Raw genomic sequence first — 18,298 nt, 5'->3', positions numbered from 1 at the left:
CACCTAATACTGCGCATGCTCTTACGTGCATCGTCACTGAAGCAGCCCATCATATATAATGTATGTATATACATTTATTTTATTGCATACCAGCTGTGTTGAGGAATGGCTCATTGGACTTGCGAGCAGAGTGCTGGGCTCCTCATCATACATTCATGAGTTGGAATCCTGCTCAGGATCAACTAAGCTTAACATTCTTATGCAGTGGCAGAGTAACCACTGCATGCTGAGACGCAACTGCGGTAATGTGAACTAAATCGTACACCGCGCGGTACTTGGTTCTCCAATTCAAAGCTGAACCCTATTGTCAAAATGTGGATATTTATAGGTGGCCGGGTTGCTCAATGATCAGGGACGTGGATACGGCTTTCTGCCACACGGTGATTCCACTGTGTTCTCAAGCGTAGCGAGTCGATCATTCCAGGCTCGTCCAATATAAACTGAACAGAAAACACGTGTCAAATTAAATTAGTTTTCCACATTCATTTAGCAGATTTCCAGTTCTTACATAAAAATATATAGAATGGAAGGTATAGTGCTTCGAGTTTGTATGAGAGATAAATGAAACGGATTTCGTAAGTCGCTCCGTGATATTTTCTTCCACAGGCCGTTCTGCAACCTGGGCTAAGGAAGTGTTCCGTGAAAGTTCCAAATGCGCACTTTGTCTTATGACGCACGCTTGTGTTGCATGCGAAACGTCGTGATTTAATTTAATTTACGTGACTTTACCGAAAGAGCCAAAGAGTGCACCCTGTCTCAGGCCATTCGTTTTGTATACAGTGCAATTGAATTAAAATTGGGAAACCAACAAAGGCATAAAACAAAAGAGACTGTGATCTTTCAATGAATGATGAGGCTCAGCACCACCAACTGGGGTGAGCTATACCCGATGTTCATTTGCACATTGACAAACTGTATTTGCTATGCACACGTTAATGCAATGAGTACAGTAAAAAGATAACATATACTGGACTTTAAAAAAATATATATTGTATCTTATGGACTAATAAAGAATAAGGTCATTTTCTGCATGAAATATCCAAATATTTTTTTTACAGTCTAATATTCATGCAGAGAAGCCTCAGTAATTCGTCAAGACCATTTGTTTTTTTATGAAAGGGGGTTTAGCAGTTTTGCAAGTGGGAGAAAACCCACGCATAGAGGAAAACTCCTCGAACTCCGCACAGATCATTTTCACCAACCTACTAGCTGTACTGGATATTGCTGCTCTTGCAAGAGCTCAACTTGATCAGCCAAACCTGATCCTCAAGTAACCACATTGACTGAGAAGGGGCGGCTTTTATACAACATTGGTGCCAATATTATTCACCACTGATGTTAGCCGTGGCCGACAATCTAACTCAGGTCACAGTATTGATAGTACACCACGCTGCACTAACCCATTACATTATAAGGTCGCACTCATTACACGCAAAGTGCTTGCCACAAATGAACCACAATGCCTTGCCGATCTCGTCAAAGACCACAAACCGTCACGTGAACTCCGGTCATCATCGCAGCAGCGGCTTTTGGCTCAACCATCGAAACAAAGACGGTCACCGCATCGCACGCTTGCAGATGAACTTCTGTGGTCGTCTGGAACGCTCTTCCTTCCGATATCAGAAGTCACTGGAGCTATGCACTTTTCAATCTAGATTGAAAACTCACTTATTTAGAACTGCTTATTGTGTTTAGTTTGTGGTCCTTCCCCCCGCACCTCTGATTAGCGCGGTTGGCTGTATACGGTGCGAAATACTTTTTTTTTTAAATATCCCACCTTCACCTCCTCAAATACTGCACACACACAGGTGTATGTACAGTACACATGATCTCACAGGTGTATGTACAGTACGCATGATCTCGACGCGGATCTCAATTTCCTGCGGCTCGTCGCTGGCGGCAACGTCGCTGCATAAGTGATGACATCAAATTCATCATCGTCGCTTCGAGGAAATATTTCAGTGCCCCCCCGGCAAAATGATGAAAAAAAAAACAGAGCTGTAAATCGCGTGCAACTTATCCGGGGTACGATTTGTCTGGGCAGCGGTGGGGGAGGGGATGTGAACACCAAATGGAGAAATTGTGAAAACGCGAATGTCCAAAAGACAGAATGTTTTGTTTCTGTAATTGTGGATGGGTCGTGTTGTGGCCGCGTATTGCTAACAAAACCCATAGGGCAGTCGTAGTGATTCATTACTTACCCATCTGAGCTTAATACTTTTTTTAAAAAGAAAGATGCTATAGTGCTTTTGAATGAAATATTTGTGCAATTATTATTTTTCATTTTTTTTGAGCGTGCAAGAAAAACAAGTGCCCCCGAAAAACCTCCCCATGTGTATGAGGCTAAATCACTCAGCCTATACTTGACAGATAACTTTACTTAAATCCAGATGAGAGTCCATTCTTTTTTCCAAGTGAGACCCAGGTCAAACAAAGCAATGCAGTATACCTGTTAACAAATAAAGAACGATTGTATTTTAATATACAACAAATATTTTTTCACTGCCTTCTTTGTTAACTCCACTGCTGGATGACGTCCTCCACCATGCCGTATCAGTCCTAGAGGTTGTGTGACGACCAACGGGGACGTCTGCTAGAGAGACGGAGCGATGCGATCATCTCACGTGTAGGGACTGAATGCACCGCTGCATCACAATCCCGTGAGTGATGGCAATAGCTTGGCAGGGCCTTCACCCCGCGGGTGGATTAATTATGGCTGATGTTGATAATAATGATTTCCCATCCTCTCCTTTGCTGATTACATCTCGCCCAATACTGCACGATCTTCCTCTCTCCATCTCCAATACAGGAGATTTGCTGTATGCCCTCCCTGGGGCGGGCGAAGAGGCTGCAGGCAAAAGTCACATCACCTGGGGAGTGACCTCTGCCCTCCGTGCCCGACGCCGTTTAGTTCACAGTGATCAGTGGACAATCGGCTGCATAAATGGTGACACCCATTTAAACATCACACGCAGAGCTAAAAATCCGTATGGACCCGATAACGATCGATGCAACGGCGACGTCAATACGCTTTTTTCCCCCGCTTTGTAATTGTTTTCTGGCAGGGTCGAACGGAGGGCGATGGTGACCTTTCACAACTTAACTTTCAACATGCAGCTCATGAATTATGGAACAAAGTGAAACTCCGAGCCACTGTACAAGAGGGTTAGGAAAAACAAGTGGACCTGGTAAAGCAAAATCAATGCGAACTCGTGGTGTGGTAACCAAGCCTCTGAAGCTCCTTGCCTCGATCTGAGCGTGATACCTTCTCATCCGGTGTGCAATCATGCACAAAGTGATTAGGCTGTGCTTGCAAAAATAGCACAACAAATACGAGCCTCCATAATTACTGTAAGCTTCAATTGGCCAATGATGAAATTGTTCCTTGTTGGGTAAAGCCACTCAAACATAGGCAGTGTTTCCCTATAAAAGTAAAAAAAGTAAAAGTAGAGCTCTGAAATATCTTCTTCATGCCACTGCAGGTGGGCATCCACTAGAGAGAGCTGTAGAACCCTTGAATAAGGTATATTTGGCCTACTCTTCCACGATGGCCAGACGTCTTGTAAGAGGTGAAAGTACCGGCCCTTTACCCAACCACACGTGACCTGTCAATCGACCCTGCAAAGAAAACCCCATCACATTCTTTTTTTTTGCAATTTGGCCAATTTCCAGCTCAGTTTGAACATCATGCGATGAATGTTGTAGTGCAGGTTGCCAAGTGCTGTCCTCTGCTATGTGGACCAGAGGCCAATTGAAGGGCACTCAGAAGTAGTTCTGCGATATCCGCTTCCACATTCTTTGATATCCGCTTCTGTGGACCGTTCTCGAGCACGGAGTGGCCATACCGCTCTTCTGCGCACTGTTCTGCTCCGTGAGAGATCGGGAAAAGATTCGTACTCTCGTAAAATTACTCCGATAGCACAATCTGGATGGGTAAAATATAGGGTGGGGGGGGGGGGGAGATGCAAAAAATGAAAACACAAAAACTGCTTGAAGCTCCAAAGAACATGATTGTATGCATGAAAACCCAGGCACGGTGACTTTGGGGCCAAAATTCACACGCTCGCCCAACAGAGGTCGCCGCAGACTGTGACTCGTGGCGTCACGCACCGGCACACACGCCCCGGGGGGGGGGGGGGTCCTGTGTGCTGGTTGTGGTGCACGGGTGGGGGGGAGAACAGGAGGAGATAGGTGGGGGTTGTTGGCGAGGATGAGATGAAGGGTAGCGGGGGTGGGGTGGGTGTTATCACCGATGCTTGAGCCTCAATCTTGCCCCGAGCGCTCGCCTTTAATTTGGAAACGATTTATTAAGAGGGTCAGCAGTAATAAAAGGGCCCAACGATTATTTTGCTCAGAACGATGGGATTGATTGCGATTGCCGAGCAACGGGGGGGCTGGGAAGGTGTGGCTGATGACACGTGGAGAGGACACTGCTTCTCCATCCATTCCTTGTTGCTCCTCTTCCATCCACCCGTTTCCCTTCGCCTCTCCCCCTCTCCATCCCTCCCTCCCTCATCCACTGCTGGCTCACCACCGAACCCCGGGCATGCTCTGGTAATGGTAATAACTGTCCCCATGGTGCAGGACTAAATAATTAAGCGCATCTGTCTGGTGCGCCGAATGGCCTGCGTGGGGGAGGCTGATGTATAATATCGGTGGGGTTTGGAAGGCTGGAGAGATCGACACGAGAGAGAGAGAGAGATGGTGTTTACAAGACTCGCGGTTGGGCGACGGGCTCACTAAGGCTCCATACATGTACGTATGTTGAACTTCTTTCACACCGTACGTAGCCAACCGTGCTCATCGGAGGTGCGGGGGAAGGACGACAAACGAAACGCAAAAAGCAGATCGAGAGAAGTGCAAAGCTCCAGGGGCTTTCTAATATAGGAGGAAAGAGCGTTCCAGACGGCTGCGGAAGCGCATCTGAAAGAGCGTGGTGCAGTAGCCGTCCTCGTGATGCTTTAAAGACGCAATTAAATAACAAACAATTAGAATTATGTCTGGATGTTGAACTTATTTCGCACCGTACACAACCAAGTGCGCTAATCGGAGGTGCGAAAAAAACCTAGACCACTTGTTCTCAGCTGATGGACACAAATGATGGCACGCTAATGAGGAGAGAAAAACAAACCGCTTAAATTTACAGGCAAGCACGTTGCTAGAAACTGGTATAGGTTTCAACACACCGCGAATGCAGCCTCTCTGTTTCATATGGTGTTTGAAGAGCAACTGACAAAATATTACAGCTGTGTGTTGGGTTTGGCGATGAGAAGGGGAAGGCATTGGGAGTTCGCTCGGGTTCATCGCATCTGTAGCTCATGTGCAAGCTTGTACACAGCAATGGGACAGTGGTCGGTTATGTGATGAACAGATTGCACTTCACCGTAATCGCAATTATAACGCTATGTTACACATAGACGATGCAGCCGCGCGGCGTCATCCAAAAAAATAAGTAAAATTGGAGATGAGCTTCAAATTTGGACCATGGTGCAGGCACACAATGGCCTACTGAGGATTGTTAACGTCCACCGTGCAGCAGATGGCGCGTATATTACGGTTAATGATACACTCGCGGTATTAACCTGGGTGGCCTGCCAGGATCGAACCACGAACCTCTGCCGTATCTGGCTCATGCGCTCTACCCCATAAGAGCGACCCTTTAATTTCCCAACGCAGTGATATTTAACTACAGTGCTACAGCCACGCGCCTGGGCCTAATTTTAAAGGCCCTTTTCTCATTAATGAGCATTCAAAATTGTGTTAAATAGCTCAGGACACAGAGCCCAGATACGCATCTACAAGATAAGGACCACTTTGTTGTTGTTTTCCCTTCGGGTTGCACCTCCTTTAACATTGAGCTCACGTGCGGCGCTGCCACGCGGGGAGAACCTATACCACGGCTTTAACATATCAAAGTTCTACCCCGACGAAAAATAAAATGTCAAGAAAATAAATGCTCACTTAAGCAACATAAGGCTGCGGTGAGTCACAGCAGCATTGGCAACACAAAAGGTATCGAGGGTTTATTTTTCTGCGGAGAGCGAGAGAGCGCAGTGGTTTTGAGACGCTTGCCCGCTGGCATAAATACCGCATCAAAGCTGGCAGATCCATTTTGAGAGCCAGACTTACACACACACAGATCATGTCTGTGCAGCCACACAGACTGTTGGGGACAAGTGTGGTTATCGAACACCTATTAATTCTGGCAAGGTGTGCGATGGTGTGTGTGTGTGTCCCAATTGCTGATTATTACGTACCACACCAGATACTCATTTTAAGGATGAGATGACCTTGGGGTAGGACAAGCTCTGAAATCATTTTTCAATGACGATCATTCTCCGCCCCCCCCCCCCCCCCAGCATTTCAACGATGATTGATACCAAAAACAATTCCGGGTCAAGATTTGATTCATTAATTGTGTTTTGGTCAAATGTGTTTTATTTTTGTGAAGACAATTTAGTTTACTGCCATTGTCCTACATTCACCACGACCATTAATTAGCAAAAAATAATAATCATGAAGCATTTCTCATGGGTACGATTTGATGCATATATTGCGAGGGTCATTATCAACATCACTGCCTGATGAAAGCCTTGCCACACCATCACCAACTATCACGGTCCTGCGATGTAACAATTGTGAGCGTTAAAAAATGAATCGGGCTTTAATCGATGATTCGGTCAATCATTACGTGCCTAGCCACGGATATTACGAACGGTTGCAAATCAACCCCAAGATGCCGGAATTATAGGTCGACTACTAAAATTACTGTGCCACTGTTCTTCCCAAACACATACACGCACACACGTACACAAATATGTCACCCCCCCCTAGCCTTAACATACTGACTGCCATTGTCTCCCCAGTGGCAATGTTTAAAACACACCGCCCCAGGTACTCATTAAGGCTGAGTCGACCCACAGGAGTCCCAGGACCGGTTCAGATAATCGCCACCTCGCGTTGGCCATGCGCTGGAATCGAACTCGCGTGGCCGGGTGCCCATCGCAGCGCGCTAACCGCTGCACTACCGCTCCCCGCACGTACACACACGCTGACACACACACACAAATCTGGTCACTGGCGGTCCCATGTGGATAATGTGCGCAGACCCGAATAATATTGCATGCTGCCCGCGCCGCACTGCACAACCCACGTTTCCCTCTGCCCGCCTATCCACAAGCACTCGTCGACAGCACCCGACAGCGCCCCGCCCCGCCCCGCGATGCCACTCCACGGCACCCACTCTCGTCCTCCCCCCTCCCCTCGGCACCCGACCTTCCTCCCATAGCACCCACCAGCTCCCGATGTGCACCTCCGTCTGTCACACCTTGCGAACATGGTAAATTGCCATGGCGACAGTCCATCCAACTTAACTACCCCCCCCCCCATAACACGTAATTGCGCACGCCCGCACACACACCTACACGATGTGGAGAATTGTCATCATTATTAACGCCATTATCGTCTTCTTCATCAAAAGCTCCGCGCGTTTACCGGTGGCGGCGGCACCTTCAGCGGCATTAGCATCCAAGCGAGTGGCCTCACCGACGTGATTGTGGCGATGGTAACTCGGGCGGTGACCGACGCATAAAAAAAAAACCTGACACCTCCGTCCCACCGGGCACGTTCTCAGGCTTTGGCCAGAGCTGGTCCCTGCTTCCGGCCTGAAGTGAACATGCCCCAGTTAACGTAGGTTCTTTTCGTTTTATAATCACGTGCTTTTTTTTTAGTCATCTGCCTACCCTTGAGTACTGTCCGATCTTGTGGTCGATCTTGTGGTCGATCTTGTCGAATGTTGAGCGAGCATCGTGCTGATCATCGCCCCCCCGCCCCCCCCTTTCTTCAAGTCATCGAGTGGCACCTCACCTTGTCTTACTAATGTATTGCCTCAAACATTCTTCCTTGTCAGAGTTTCCTGAAGGTTCCTTCGGCAAGCCTTCCTCCTCCTCCTCCTCTGACAATATTCCCAATCCAGATCGTTTGCCATCTGTGCATTGCTTGAATCAAGACTTATCTGCCTCCGAAGCCTGTTTGTTCTAACACTTCCCCGTCACTTTTTCTTTCCATACAACTGACGTTCTCTCTTTGACGCCATACCTACATCTTAAAGCAAAATCTTATCTTCCAACATATTCTCTCAGTGCCCATGTTACATAAAGGATACATTTTTTTGTGTTTGGTAAAAAGTATACATTTCAGTGGATGTAAAGATGCATTGCTTAACCCATTAAAATAGATCCTTTGTGCTCACGATATATGCATTGAATAATGCGTGCAAGAATGAATTATTTGTAAAAAGTCATAATTAGCCAAATTACATGCAATTGTTACAATTAGGCGAATGGTGCAAAAAAACGGGACAAACAGGGATAAAACAATACCAATGAGAAAGCAAGGACTAAATAAAAAATATAATTTACTTTTTAAAATTAGAATCACTTCCACGTAACTGTGACTCTTCACTGCAACATGGCAGCAGGTGGGCGGGATGGGGGAAATAATTACAAGTCTAAATATTACCCAACCGATCGATTGAAGTAAAATCAGATTTTTGTTCAAATATATATTTCAAAAAATACATTTAGGAAAATAGTCCCCGTGGCTTATCTCAAGCGTTCTCTTCTCTCTCTCGATGGTAAACGAATGAAAGTGAGAGATGAAACATTGTCAAGAGATGCACTGTGCGCCTGGACTAGCTATCCCACGGCTAGAAGCATGTCTTCCCAGAAACATCCGATTCATGCCGTGTGGGGGGAAAAAAATCCAAGTATAATTAATGATGTATCAAACATTACTCAGCACTTTGTGAGGTCGTGATCCTGAGAGGTGGTAGAAAAATGTAATGTTCTTGTTATTATTACATCGCAAAAGTTATCTTGCTCAAAGATGTGGCTAAAATTAATCAATTTTTCAAACAATGGATTTAGTCTGCTTTGACTATAGCAAAGAAAATCATTTTTAAACACTGAAAATATCTCCCTACCTCCCTCGTCTGTGATGTTTGATATTATACATATTATCATTAAAGCTGGTCTTGGCATACAGTGAGGGAAAAAAGTATTTGATCCCCTGCTGATGTTGTACGTTTGCCCACTGACAAAGAAATGATCAATATATAATTTTAATGGTAGGTTTATTTGAACAGTGAGAGACAGAATAACAACAAAAAAATCCAGAAAAACGCATGTTAAAAATGTTATAAATTGATTTGCATTTTAATGAGGGAAATAAGTATTTGACCCCCTCTCAATCAGAAAGATTTCTAGCTCCCTGGTGTCTTTTATACAGGTAACGAGCTGAGATTAGGAGCACACTCTTAAAGGGAGTGTTCCTAATCTCAGCTTGTTATCTGTATAAAAGACACCTGTCCACAGAAGCAATCAATCAATCAGATTCCAAACTCTCCACCATGGCCAAGACCAAAGAGCTCTCCAAGGATGTCAGGGACAAGATTGTAGACCTACACAAGGCTGGAATGGGCTACAAGACCATTGCCAGGCAGCTTGGTGAGAAGGTGACAACAGTTGGTGCGATTATTCGCAAATGGAAGAAACACAAAATAACTGTCAATCTCCCTCGGCCTGGGGCTCCATGCAAGATCTCACCTCGTGGAGTTGCAATGATCATGAAAACGGTGAGGAATCAGCCCAGAACTACACGGGAGGATCTTGTCAATGATCTCAAGGCAGCTGGGACCATAGTCACCAAGAAAACAATTGGTAACACACTACGCCGTGAAGGACTGAAATTCTGCAGCGCCCGCAAGGTCTCCCTGCTCAAGAAAGCACATATACATGCCCGTCTGAAGTTTTCCAATGAACATCTGAATGATTCAGAGGACAACTGGGTGAAAGTGTTGTGATCAGATGAGACCAAAATAGAGCTCTTTGGCATCAACTCAACTCGCCGTGTTTGGAGGAGGAGGAGGAGGAATGCTGCCTATGACCCCAAGAACACCATCCCCACCGTCAAACATGGAGGTGGAAACATTATGCTTTGGGGATGTTTTTCTGCTAAGGGGACAGGACAACTTCACCGCATCAAAGGGACGATTGACGGGGCCATGTACCGTCAAATCTTGGGTGAGAACCTCTTTCCCTCAGCCAGGGCATTGAAAATGGGTCGTGGATGGGTATTTCAGCATGAAAATAACCCAAAACACACGACCAAGGTAACAAAGGAGTGGCTCAAGAAGGAGCACATTAAGGTCCTGGAGTGGCCTAGCCAGTCTCCAGACCTTAATCCCATAGAAAATCTGTGGAGAGAGCTGAAGGTTCGAGTTGCCAAACGTCAGTCTCGAAACCTTAATGACTTGGAGAAGATCTGCAAAGAGGAGTGGGACAAAATCCCTCCTGAGATGTGTGCAAACCTGGTGGCCAACTACAAGAAACGTCTGACCTCTGTGATTGCCAACAATGGTTTTGCCACCAAGTACTAAGTCATGTTTTGCAGAGGGGTCGAATACTTATTTCCCTCATTAAAATGTAAATCAATTTATAACATTTTTGACATGCGTTTTTCTGGATTTAATTGTTGTTATAAACCTACCATTAAAATTATAGACTGATCATTTCTTTGTCAGTGGGCAAACGTACAAAATCAGCAGGGGATCAAATACTTTTTTCCCTCACTGTACATAGCGGCCTGGGCGAAAATATATATATGTATATGCTGCACCCCAAAGAGCTGCTTCCCGGCAATGGGATGGGGAGGTGGCGGTAGCCGAAATCTGTGTCAAGCTACAAACATTTATCCCTCTATTTAAGACCGAAAAAGGAGGATTTCTCCACAACTCTGACTGTCGCCTGATGGTGCTGGTTGTAATTCCTGGCGAAACGTCGTACTCCTATTGTACATTTCGTGGGTTTACTCTCCAACACACCGGTGTGCAGTACTAGTAACGAATTGGCACGTTCTGTTTACGTGACAAATCTTGCCAACTAGCTGCGTCGGGTGGTGACGGGTTTAACGACACATTTATATTTACGTGATCTAACCCCCAAAAAACGATTTCATGGATAATATTAGTCGCGAAAGCCCTACGTGTTATAAAAAAAATTCTAGCGGGGGGCCATCCACGCCACACACACCGTGGCGACGTTTCTGCAATCCACACAGCGTCTACTGTCGCATTGAACATGTATGAAGGACCTTAAACATTCAACCATGACATCATCTAAACAAACTGTAGCAAACATGCCATGCGAAAAACGAAGAAGAATGTAGGCATGGCATTCACGTCGGTTGTTTCGCCCGTCTCGTATAATAATTCCCGCATGCCATAGCCCGCATTTACGCTGAAATTAATCATCAATTAGACCCTGTGAACAAGGATCTGGCTCTAATAATAAGATAATAACAAGATGCCTTGTTGGAATGATTTGGCTTTTTGATGTTCATTGTTACAAAAAAATAAGTTATGAATTTGGTGGAGCCGTTTCACGTTTGCTGTTATGTATTTTTAAAGGGCAGCCGACTTTTCCATGGAAATACAATTTAGATGCACTGGCTGGACGCAAATAACTCACGTGGCGAGCATAATAAGTCCACGGTGGTTGGGACCTTGTCGTGTGCACGTGTGCGTGTAACTCCTGCAGAGAAGTGTGTATGGGTGGGTGGTGGCGAGATGGTTAGCGCACTCAACTACGAAACTCGTAACTCCTGCAGAGTAGTGTGTATGGGTGGGTGGTGGCGAGATGGTTAGCGCACTCAACTACGAAACTCTGCGACCTATTCCCGCTCACGACCAAACACAGTGGTGGATATTTGAACCCGTCCTGGGCCTCCCCTAGGTCGACTCAGCCTTAAATAAGTACGCGATGTCGTGAGTACACATAAGCAGCCGGGCATGGTGTTGCCCACCCACACCACCTCGTGTGCCGTGTCGTTCTTCGAAAATGCTCACTCACAGCACTTGCCCCAACAGTCTGTTAACGGCATAACGGGCGGGGGGGGGGGGAATCTATGTTTTTAAGTACTGCAGCAGTGGCGTAAAGCGGTTAGCATACTGCGCTTTCAACCCGTTGACCCGAGTTTGACTCTCAGGCATGGCTAACATCAAGAGGGAAATATCTGAACCAGTCCTAAGCCTCCCCTAGGTCAAATCAGCATCGATTGGTGAGGTGGGTATGCACTTTAGCACTGGGGAGACAAGGGCAGCTGTGCGTCAAGCTAGCCACATCACCCCCTTGAGTGCTGTGCCAGCCCTCGTAATTGTTCACTAACAGCACTTTCCCCAATCGTCTGTGTCGGCTATATGAAAATCTTTTTTCGTAACGGAGGTTTTTCAGTTGATTGGACTTGCTGACGGCTGGTATCATTTGTGTCAAAATCGGCCTCTCTTCACTTGATTAACTGGGCTTGTGAAGGATTCTGTAAGGCAGCTGACGTCAGCCAACCTTCCACAACAACGGACGGCAGATGAGCCATGCTCACAACAACAGGTGGATTGTCGGAAGCCTAAAATGCAGCAATTTGACAGAGCGGGCATTGCGCGCGATGCATCTGCCAGTGACTATGGCGGTACCTGCCCTGCCGCGCCGTGTGAGACGTAACTTACATCCCAGGCTCACCAGCAGCGAAATTGCATTATCAGTGAAAAAAAATAAACAGCAAAACCCCAAGCGGTGGCCTTTGCAGTGGGTGCTTCAAGATATACATCACTCTGTGGGGTCACCCGCTTAAGAGATGGACTTATCAGGGACGGCCACCAGCTAGCTCTATGCTGTGTGTACGCCACTGCCCCCGTCGTTCTCCCTCCCCAATCCCTCGCACCGACACAAACGAAAGTGCGGAGTGGAGTGCAGCCGGTGCCACAGGCGCCTTCGCAAACCGCAGGCGACGCACTGCCGGACATCGTGCGGACAAACATTGCCTTCCCTTCACCACTCGCCCCTCCCTCCCTCCCCGGCCTCCCAACCACCCGCCCACCCTCCTTGTGGTCCACGAACACAGGGCAAGCTGTTAAGCTAGCTCCGACAGGGAGTTATCTCCGTCGCGCACATGAATGAGTCTGCATAAACCGCTCCATTCAGCCGCGCGGCGTGCACGCGTCTTTTTTTTTTTACATTCGGGATGGGGCAGAACCCGAACGCAATCCACCACCTCGTTCCTTTGGTCGAGTAAGTAAAAAAAAAAAACTGCCGAGACTTTTATCCTTAAAATAATATATATGTGTATTAATTACGCAGCATAAAATCGAAACAACGGGGAATCTCTTTGGTTCAGCGCAGCGGGTAATTATTTATGAAAAAGGTCATTTCCATGCAAACTAATGAACGCCACGATCAGATGTGGCCACATGCAGAAATGCCAAACTCATTTGCACGCTCTCTTTCTCCTTTCCCCACCCTCTCTCACTTCCATCTCCCTTCTCTCTCCCTCTCTGTCTCCTCTCTCTCTTCATCTTCCACGTCTTGGTCCCAAGTCTGCGCGTGCATGCGCGCACAAGCGAGCTTTTTTCGGTGGTGAAAATGTAAAACCAGGGGCTAATTAATTCGCGCTAATTAACGCAAACGCCGTGGCACGGTGGCTGCTACTTGGGGTCAGTCCACATCACACTGGTCGTTATCTGTGACTAACGATGGCGATGCTTCATCGCAAGAGTTAGACGTAGGAGGGCGGTGTTTGCGGGATGCTCAAACAAAGTGACTGACGTTTCCCGCAGGGAGACCCAAGGGACGGCTTACATGTTCATAGGCCAGGGCCAAGAAAATCCAAAGTACAGGCCAGGTGCAATGACGAGAATTGATAGCAGTATATGACGAACTGGTGAGAAAACTATAGTTTGGTCGCTTTACTTCATGACACACTATAAACATCCTTATTATGGTTGTAATAAACTAAACTTTAAACTAAACTGGTTTTTTTTTATTTTACCAAGCTCCACTGAGCTGTAGAGCTATTTTTCTGAAGCGACTTGACCACAAATGAAAGCTCAACGAAGTGGCTTATCACGTGGAAATGTATAGCAGCCACATACTCTAAACGCACGCTGATTCTAAATGTGGAGGGAAAAACCAGAGGACCCGGAGACAAATCCACTCGACCACAGGGATAGAGATACGCAAACTCCAAATATACAAACGACGCGGTCGGGGTCGAACTTACGACCTTCTGTGAGCCAGGCGAGGGAGTTAACATCTCGCCCCCGCGGCGCCCGTAATGGTTCGCACACTGCACTTAGCGCTGCAATAGTAATTATCAATCCGCCGGTCGACGGTTCAATTCACGCTCCCAGCGCAACAGGTCAACCAATGGTGAAAGTGTATTACAATCCGCCCCCGTTACCTCCACCCCACCTCTGTCCAGCGAGCAGTATAATAATGAGCACACCACAGACAGTAGATGGGCAGGTCGTGTGTGTGGTGCAGTGGAGTGTGAGAGCTGTCAGCTGTTCCAATACGTTTGACCAGCGTCGAGGAAGAGGCTAAATGCTCTCTACGATGGCTCTCTCGTGGAGGCGCTTCCCAACAGCAGTTGTTAGGAATAAATGTACCTGTTAATTATTATTATTATACTGTAAACATTTTACACCAAAATTGACAACCGACCAAAAAGTGAAAAGAGGGACAGACGTCGCGATAAATAGTTAGGGACAAGGACACAAGCTGGCCGACTCGATTTTTTTAAAATGATATGTTAGGAATAGTGTTGGGTTAGCTGGCCCAGTCACCAACGACTGTACAAAGGACCACGGCCGTGTAACATTTGGGTTGTCGTCACTTTATGTCATAATATAGCTCCGACGATGAAAATGTAAAGTTTGACTGACGTGCGAAAACATTCCGCACGGCATAGAATAGGCGTGCTCCGAGTGTGCATAAATACAACTAACTTCACCGGCTTCAGAAATGATTCCGTGACATCATCTGTCAGAGCCGTTCTCTCACTCAAGGTCACTGCGCTCGCTGCGAGCATTAAGACGTGGAGGTCCTTCATCTAGTGGCACGATGCCTACAGCGCAATTAAATACAAACTGTGGGGTGAGGTGTGGGGGGGGAGTAGCATTCTCAATCGAGGAGGAGGAGAAGGAGGTTGGGAGAAGGTGCGCAGGTGAGAGACGGAATTCGAACTGTTGAGGATAAGTACGTGGCCTTGTGTAGGATGTGTCGTGGCTAGAAGGGGTTTGATGGACGACGGTTAAGAATAGCAACGGACTGGCAGCCAAGGAATGCTACGCATCCAAGAGGGCCATAAAACGAGGAGACGGAGCGATGACATCAGCTGGGGTGTGCAGACGCTAGGTGGATTGTTGTTATATGACAGGACCGTGAGAGATGGCGGCAACGTCGTGAGATATGGCCAATAACCACCCAGAATCACACATGATGGGGGCCGACCTTCATCCAGCAGTGGATTTAGAAAGAGTTGTACATATGTCACTGGAAACACTCCTTACAGCTTCCGTTACCGATAATCGAGAGGGGGGAGGGGGGGGGGGGGGTGAAATGCCCCAGCAGGAGCACAGTTGCAGCTTGTTGCAAAGATTCGCGGTTGAAGTCCAGCGGCTACCCTGGTTAACACTGCGGGCAAATTAATAAAAAAAATATAGTACGTACAATCTGCGTCACAGCGTGTTCGTCAAAAATCAGTGCACCGGTCGTCACGGGCCTAATTTGCCAAAATAGAAAATGACTCGCAGATTACCAAATTGGAACGAGCCGCAAAGCAGTATCGTCCCTTACTGTGAAACAACTGCAGACGAAAGTCACCTGAGAAATATAGCGTCTATGAGATCGCCTTGCGCTGTTAGAAAAATGAAAGGGGAGGACAAGAGGAGGGATATTCAGAGTCGTTTCCTCCAGAATGCGAACCCCTTGCAAGTGAAACGCGAAAGGGAGAGAGAGAGAGCCAAACGTGGCGACAAATTGGCCGCGCTGTTGCCACAAAAGAGGCTGCGGCGAAAACTAACTTGAGTTTTTTTTTGTGGGCATCAACTTTGCACCTACGCCTAAGTGAACTGGACGCTGCAGGTTGGCGGCACGGACCCCCTCGCACACACAAACACACAGAGTGATACACACACAGAGTGACACACACAGAGTGACACACACAGAGTGATACACACACAGAGTGACACACACACAGAGTGATACACACACAGAGTGACACACACAGAGTGACACACACACAGAGTGATACACATACACACAGAGTGACACACACACACAGAGTGATACACACACACAGAGTGACACACACAGAGTGACACACACAGAGTGATACACACACACAGAGAGTGATACACACACTGACACACACACAGAGTGACACACACAGAGTAACACACACAGAGTGATACACACACACAGAGTGACACACACACAGAGTGACACACACACAGAGTGATACACATACACACAGAGTGACACACACACACAGAGTGATACACACACACAGAGTGACACACACACACAGAGTGACACACACACAGAGTGATACACACACACAGAGTGATACACACACAGTGACACACACACAGAGTGACACACACAGAGTGACACACACACAGAGTGATACATACACACACAGAGTGACACACACCTACACACAGAGTGATACACACACACACAGAGTGATACACACACACAGAGTGACACACACACAGAGTGATACACACAGAGTGATACACACACACAGAGTGATACACACACACACACACAGAGTGACACACACACAGAGTGACACACACACAGAGTGACACACACACACAGAGTGACACACACACAGAGTGACACACACAGAGTGACACACACACACAGAGTGACACACACACACAGAGTGATACATGATAAGGCGACCAAAGGGAACACGAACCATCCCATCGCGGAAGACCCCGGGTGCAGGTGTCGCCATGAAACGCACAGAGGACATCCGACCGCGTCTCCCAAGCAACAAGCCTCACATGGATTCAGGGCAGCATCCGCACGGGGATGTATTTTTTGTTTAGCGGAGGGGGCAGGGGGTGAGAGGAAGGGGAGGGTGGGGAGGGGGCGAGAGGAGGCCACGTGGGAGGAGAGAAGAGTGGGGAACGTCGCACGAGAGGCTGATGGGCAACAAAATATCGAGCGGGCGTCTCGCCATGTGCTCATTAGGCAGATTGCGTCGCCATGGCGACTGGGCGGCGCGGTGATGATGAATGTGCGCTACATGAGCCTCGCAGATTTCGTGAGGGGAGCCGGCTTGGAATGGGGGAAGTAGTGGGAGATAGGGGGGGGGGGGTGGGTCGAGCGAAGCACGGAGGGACTGTGGATAAATGAGAGATGTGTGTATTTTAAATAGAGACGTGTTTTTTTGTTGTTGTTGTTGCATTCGGAAAAAACGAGGGAGCGAGTGGATGAGTGGCGGAGAAGGGGCAGAAAGGTGCGTCGGGGTGTGCCAATGGTGACAACTGGCACGCACGCACGCGCGCGCGCGCGCGCGTCAGCAGCACGGGAACACGCGGGGCTTACTCAAAAAATAAATTGCAGCCAACAAACCCCGCATCCCCCCCCCCCTCTCCACCAGCGTGCATTTTGAGGATTTCCTAACGTTGGGAGATGTGTTTTTGTTTTTAATCGGCGCACGATTTTGCGGCGATAAATGATGCACGGCGCATCCGCGAGCCCCGCGCGCAATATCGTCGGGTGCGGATACAAATAAAGCGAGAGTCGGTTCTCGTTTGCTCACCACAAGCGCACCGCACCGCACAAAACGCGACCTTGGGCGGAGCACCTCACCGGCTGATTGACGTCATCGCAAAGAATTCCCCAGGGAGCTCGCAGAGACAGAGAGAGAGAGAGGCCAGTGCCACTGTATGCTGCTGCTGCTGCTGCCGCTACTGCGTGCATCAAACATGTCAGAGATGATACGCAGCGTGCGCTGTAGGGTGCAAAGGGAGGGAGGGGGGGGGGAGGTGGTGGGAGGGAGGCGTCCTACGATAGATTGTTAAATAATGTGCACCCGCCGCCTTGGACACGAGTTAATTGCTTAACCCTTTTGTTAAGTTGGCGCCAATCACGCACCCCCTCGTCAACTGAATGAGCGCATGGATCCTTCATCAGTCTTAATGGATCCCTCCTGCACGCTCTCCCTTTTTTCCACCTCCTCCCCCCCCCCCCCCCCAAATGTCCACCGATACCGCAGCTGCTCATTCCTTTCCTCGGGAAAATGGGTGTGGATATGCAGAGGTCGGAGAGTGCAGCTCCGTGGTTAATTAATTTGGCGCTCGTTCCATTCCTGCCCCACAGTGTTCAAGATCTTTTCTCTACCCCCCCCCATCGCCCCGCCCCCTTCCCTCTCCCTTCGACCAAGCCCT

The 18,298-nt window shown here is 47.8% G+C and overlaps 1 long non-coding RNA gene across 1 annotated transcript in view; it reads right to left on the bottom strand.

Annotated features, from left to right (window-relative positions):
• LOC116943214 (uncharacterized) overlaps positions 1–17,829 on the bottom strand; it is a 103,856-nt gene extending 86,027 nt beyond the window's left edge. Inside the window, exon 1 of the long non-coding RNA XR_012941935.1 lies at positions 17,721–17,829. This is a non-coding gene — a long non-coding RNA (uncharacterized LOC116943214). The remainder of the gene's footprint in view (positions 1–17,720) is intronic.
• Between the last annotated feature and the right edge of the window lie 469 nt (positions 17,830–18,298).

Source organism: Petromyzon marinus, chromosome 17, assembly GCF_048934315.1.
Source record: "Petromyzon marinus isolate PM22_M1 ecotype Great Lakes invasive population chromosome 17, UKy_Petmar_22M1.pri1.0, whole genome shotgun sequence".
Taxonomy (NCBI): Eukaryota; Metazoa; Chordata; class Hyperoartia; order Petromyzontiformes; family Petromyzontidae; genus Petromyzon; species Petromyzon marinus.
The sequence above is the reverse complement of the archived record's forward strand: the minus strand, read 5'-3'. Positions and strand labels throughout refer to the sequence as shown.